Source organism: Anser brachyrhynchus (genome assembly GCF_964034855.1).
Source record: "Anser brachyrhynchus genome assembly, chromosome: 4".
Taxonomy (NCBI): domain Eukaryota; kingdom Metazoa; phylum Chordata; class Aves; order Anseriformes; family Anatidae; genus Anser; species Anser brachyrhynchus.
Genome location: NC_137698.1, coordinates 70,174,862 through 70,181,234, shown reverse-complemented (window position 1 = coordinate 70,181,234; position 6,373 = coordinate 70,174,862).

Below are 6,373 nucleotides of genomic sequence, written 5' to 3'. Positions count from 1 at the left end.
GGAGACAGCCGGTGAGCAGAGCCCTGGGGGGAACACAGGCAGCCAAATTGGCTGTGCAGACAGAAGGTGCTTTCATATCCCCGTCTTGGACGAGCGATGCCATTTCTCTTCACCCAAAACCTGCAGGATTGGCACTGTTGGTCCCTGCTGCCTCCTGGCATTGTCACAAGCATCCGCGTCGAGGTGTCTCTGGCACGTGGCCGTCAGCCGCCTGGAGCTCCTCCAGCTCTGGAGCATCCCCCAGGTGAGGATGATCTCTGTGCCTTGGATCTACAATATTTTAGCTGCTTTTAAAAGCTAATACAAAGGTACTCTTCTTTATACATCGCAGTTGCCCTAGCCTTTGCTTTTGGGCCTGAATAGGGTTTTAGGCTTAATTTTAACCTTAGCATGAATGATACATAAAGCAGCCTCTTAAAAACAAGCTGAATAGCACTTAACTGGCTGATTTCAATAGCTTCCCATCCTATTTACAGCCAGTGTTTTCAATATTGCAGTTCTGGCTGAAAAGCAGCATGAGACAGCATTATTCTCTATAATACACACTCTATTTACAGTAATACATGAAAACGTTTACTTTAAATTACAAATGTAATTATAAAGGTATAATTACAGATAAGACTGTGCCTCTTTGAGCCACCTCAAATTACAGCTTCATGTTATAACAATAAAACAGGATCAAATTAATGACCTTGATTAATTTCATTACGGAGAGGAACGAGCACCACTCGGCGCAGGGTGAGCTTACTCTGCCTGACCTCGTTTTATCCGCACTTTTCCCCTGCCATAGAGGCGAGCCCGATAGCGCATCAGGTGAGCCTTTCCTCCCCCTGACGTTGCTAAGCGATCGGCTGCAGGGTTATAAATGTTGAGTGCTTAATACACGGTACATGGGGAGCACAGATTAACTTTTTTTTTTTTCCTCTTTCCAGGTATTAAGGGACCTGGGATGGCTCAGCTGAATGGCATGGAAATAGAGTTTGGAACCAGAAATGAACCCAGATTTAAAGCAGCCGGCAGTGCTTGTGTACAGACTGAACTGATTTATCGTGCATGTTATGTGCTGAGTTGCAAAACCTTGCTATATTAGTGATTTAACTGGAGGAACAATTTGATTTGTCATTACCAATAGGGATGGAACTAAATTAGTCTCCCACATACTCTACGCTGATGAGGTCATGCTTAGATTTCCCTTTGTAGATTTACACTCGCAATACTTTTAATCACTGGTAAGAAACATAACATGAGTAAAACTATTATGAAGTGCTGGAGTACTTTCGGACGGGTTCAGAAACCCGAGAAAATCATGGAAGTCAAAATCAAAGATAAGCTTTAATATTCAGCCCTGTGTTGTACATCTGATTAAATATTAATTCACAGCAGTATGTTAGGTACTTACAGTCAAGTTCTCTTGACCCATTTGAAATGCACGGTCACGTAAATGAACCTGGTATTTGAAAAAGGACAGCCCCACAGACTCTACTTAAATCTTTTCTACAGTTCTTGCTTAATTAGTGGCCTGACCCTGCCCTTATAAGTTGTTGACTTGATCAGCAGCGTGGAGTTATGAAAACACTGCTGCAAGATAGATAAGCAAGCTTTGAAAAATACAGAGGCTCTCCGCAAAATATTTTGTTTGCCTTTTTTTTTTTTTTAAATCAAAGGACAAAAGGATGGCAACGAAATTCTAGTTTATTCAAAGAATTTGCTTTTTACTGCCAGTAGCAGAGCTGCAGTACATATGGGAACATGGGAAACTGGTCTGCTTTCTAGCTAAAAAGAGGAAAAAAGAAAAAGCCACTGGGTGGAGCAGCTCCCTGAACTACTTAGTGGGAGATGATGTGGAAAAAGAAGCAGATAGCTCACAGTACAAACTCAATGATGAGTTACCAAAACCATAGCAACACTCTTTGGTGTTTGCCTGTTGTTAGGGAACTTGGTGAGAAGACAGTGCAGGCTAGAAGAGTTCTACTTCATCTTCTGCCCTTCCCCTTCTCAGGGGGTACATGATGTCCTTGACCATGGCCAACACATCCACAAACATCAGTGAATACTCTCAGCTCGTTTCGACCATCAAATAAAGTCAGCACTGGGGTGAAGCCACCTAATCCCCATCCACAGCCATTCCTTCATTCCAAAGTCTGGTACTGACATTTTTTGAATATTTTTTTTCCTTGTGAGAAACTGTTAATAGCATTTCATTTGGTATCACTGCTTTGATCTCCCCACTTAAATACCACATTAATTCAGAGCTCCCCTGGGTGGATGAGTTCACAGTATTAGTTAACCTCTTCTGCTGGAAGTCTCAAATATGATTTAGAAATAATTCTGTGCATTGTGACGGAAACAGAAAAAAAATCATCGTTAATTACAAGTATAAATAAGAGGGATTTCTATCATTAGATGAACCAGAATTCAGATGCCAGCTCTTTGCATTTCTTTTGCACTGCATTAAAGCAAATTTTCAAATTCTGCATGGTCTGCCTAACAAACCCCCTTTCTGGTAAGAAACTAAAGGCATTTTCCAGAATGCCTGTGAGCAATAAGCTAGCCGGATCCAGGAAATATTTAGATTTTGATCCTTCTTTTGGGAATAGAAACTGAGCTGCAAAATTTGGGAACACCCAAATTTCATTACTCCTGTCAACTTGTGAGTGGTTTATTACTATTTTAAACTCCTTTAAGCAGTCCTTCAAGGTGTTTTTGATCATATTCACAAAAGGACCAAGGTCAAGCTTTGTGAAGGCCCTCTCAGCTGCCACGTGCAGATTTCTGACTTCTCACAAAGAACATGCTTGTAGGTGCTCGACCATCTACACCTTGACAGTGCTGAGGAGCCTCCCTTCCCAACAACTGCTAGGCGTTCCTCAAACACAAAAGGAGGAACATGGTGACTTCACCACCTGGTGCCAGAAAGTGGCTTTTTGCTGGTGGTAGTGGTCATTTCTGCGTAATATTAAAGACTACACTTTTATATTTTTTATCTAATCACATTTTATGTTGTAATTCCAAGTTCCTGTCTGTAACCAGTCAGCTGCATGCCACAGTCACCAAGGCCCAGACTTGGTTCCATGCTCTTCCTTCTGCCTCCGTGACTCGCCAGCCTGGTCCTGCGCAGGACTGAAGGTGCTGTGGAGGCCATGGGGTCACTCCTGCGATCCTCTGACCCTGTCCATGGGCTCGCAGGGCCCGCAGCCCACATCTTTGGTTTGGGGTTGAGTTCTGCAAGTGTTGGCCTGTTGTGTAAGCAGAGAGCACCACGACAAGACACAGGGCGCCATTTTACTGCCATGCTGCTCCGGTGGGCTGAATCCCAGGTTAATTCCAGGGCTGATTGTCATCTCAAAGGAACAACAAACACCTCTTTCGAGTGGACAGGGCTGCCACCTGGAGGCACCCCAGTTTTCCTGCAAGGTCAATGGAGGGAGGGAAGCACCTATGTAAGACCGACTGCAGGCTCAAGAGATATCTGATGTATATTGCGTAGGACATGTACAGAGACACGATGTGTACGGCTGGTCACCTCCCTCTGCTGGGGTCAGGAGATGGCAATTTTGGCACCTAAGTTAAGTACAGGCTGTGTGCTAGAGGCCTCTCTGAGGCTCCGGATTTCACTGGGGAGCAGGGTTGTTATTTCTTGCAAAGCTGAGCCGAAGTCTTCAGGGGGTTTCTTTCCAAGGCCCAGGTTCAAGTAGGACCCTACCACCTACCTTCCCATTGACCTAACGCTCTGTTAGATGAATAAGGACTTTCAGCGCTTCCATCTTCCCCTGTGAGCACAGGCACCTCACAAACTTTCTTAAAAGCACACCTTAAAACAAGTTTTCTCTGGTCAGTACCAGCGATTTCTCCTTCAGCGCCTGCTGAAAATGGAGTCTCAGAGAAGCCTCAGCATTGCCCAACAGCACTGGGCTACCACAAGGGCCGGCACTGAACACAGCTGGGTTGCGACAGGGCTTGTGGCACTGCAGTGGGACGTCAGAGCCCACGCTGACCCGCTTCCGACAGCGTGACCAAGAGGAAGCAGCCTCAAAAGCATTACACGGCTGCAGATTTCTCGAGAAGTCAGTGGCTAGCTGGAAACAAGAGGTGCAACCAAGTACCCAGCAGTTCCCACAGCAGCGTACCTTCAGCCCAGACACCCGCTCCTGCCCTGGCTGTGGGTTGCTGGGTTTTGCCTTGCACAGAGCAGATTTTTTTGGGGATATGGTCTGGGCAGCAAATTAACCAAGCAAGGAAGTGGTGGGGAGTCGTGGCGGTGGTTGCTGCTCCTGCCACCTGACCCGGTGTGGTGGCTGGCCTGCTTTCTCCGGCACTGTGACCACAGTTTTGTCCTGGTCATCTTGCCGTGTGTGTAGGGAGGATGGATCTGGATACTGTCCTTCCTCTTGGGCTGTGCCTTGCTCCACAGGTGGCACTTGGGGCACTGTTTGTGAGGAGATGTCCTGAGCACATAGAGGTGAAGTAGTCCATCAGCTGGTGAGCAAACAAGTGGCCACCTTTCCATTTGCCCAAAGAACAGATCTGTACTGTCACCCCCAGAATACTGGATGGACAAAAGGTTTCCCCCAAACCTCATAGTTAGCATGACTCAACACAGACTTATTTCCAGAGAAGAGGCTGTTTTAACTCATTTCCTCCTAGCCTGGCAGCAGGAAGTCTTTCTGTAGGAAGCTTGGGTTAGATCACCACAATGTCAGCAAAAGCAGCAAAAAAGAAAGAGAGAGAGAGAGAGAGAGAGAGAGAGAGAAAGAAAGAAAGAAAGAAAGAAAGAGAAGGAAAGAAGGAAAGAAAGAAAGAAAAATATTATTTCCAAATCTGCCTTAATTTCATTATTTAATAAAAATTATTATGAAGGATGTGAATTTTCAGGTGGCAGCAGCCTAGTAAATTTGTTAAATCGGCTACAGGACTCAATTCTGACTATTTAAGCAAATCTTACCTTTTGCCTCACCTGCCCATTGCCTTGCTCCCAGCTTTGTGTTGGCTCCAGTTTCAGTGGTATCTGTTGACAACCATTTACAAAAGGGGAAATTGTCCATCTCCCCTTAGGTGTGTTTCCTCAATTTGTCAAGACTTGGGCTTCTGGTTCTCTGTGCTTTTGTGACCAAAGGCTTCATGCAGACAAACGGAGCTGAACTCAAACCAACCAGCTCACTGGGGTAATTTTGGAGTCCAAACCCAAGTCTTCATTTGAATATTCATGGCTGCATCTCTTCCTGCAGAAACAAAGACCTTGCTGGGCAAAACTGCTCCTTGGTGTCCCCACTTTGCACGTTGGCTATGGAGTCACAGCAGGGCTCAGCCTGGCCCCCCCATGTTAAGTGAGAGAACTTGAGCTGAAGCAGAGGCACTAAATCGCAAGCTCAAAGCAGATATGCCGACGCATTGCCCCTCGTACCGGCAGCTCTCTGTCTATACGCTGCTGCGCAGCAAACCACTGCCGGCAGGATTTTGCCACCTTATGTTCACAAACTGCTAATGTGCAAAAAAACACAAATTTCTCTGGTTTGTTTGAAAACATTCAGTGCTTTTTTTTTTTTCATATAAATTTTGTGTGATTTGTGGCTCACTCCTAACAATTCAGCTCCAGTGCCTTATCAGGGCTGGCCCCACTCCCTCCATTGGCGAGTAGTGTCTTTGCAGCCAGGGTTTTGGTGCTCATGCTAAAGGATAGCCAATTTTAAATCCCTTTTCCATCTGTCCTGAAGATGGGAGATTAGGACTTCTTCCTCTGACAGCTGCTGGTAAAACTTGGTCATAGATTTGGAGGCACCAAAACATAAGTGGGATGTAATACAGCCAGCATGCAGTGATTTCAAGTGCAAATATTGAAAAAAAGCCTTGTTCTGAAATCTATTTACTGAGTGCTTCTTTTAAAAGGAGTGAAGATTTCCCTTCCATAAAGCAGGGGAGTTTTCACTCAGCACAGACTGGCAGCAGCCCTCTGAGTGGAAGTCAGAACATAAACAGGAAAATAATTTGTGTTTTTCCACAGAAAATGTTCTAAAGATAAGAAAGTTCCCTCTTACTCTCTTATTGCGTCAATGCTGTAAAGATGGGCACCCCTGTATGTTCAAGGGAGGGGCATTTTTGCTATTTAACTTGGGGATATGGAGGTTTGGTCATTTCTCAGAAATTGAGAAGGAAGGGAAGGGAAGGGAAGGAAGGGAAGGAAGGGAAGGGAAGGAGAAGGGAAGGGAAGGGAAGGGAAGGGAAGGGAAGGGAAGGGAAGGGAAGGGAAGGAAGGAAGGGAAGGGAAGGAAGGAAGGGAAGGGAAGGAAGGGAAGGGAAGGGAAGGGAAGGGAAGGGAAGGGAAGGGAAGGAAGGGAAGGGAAGGGAAGGAAAGGAAAGGAAAGGAAAGGAAAGGAAA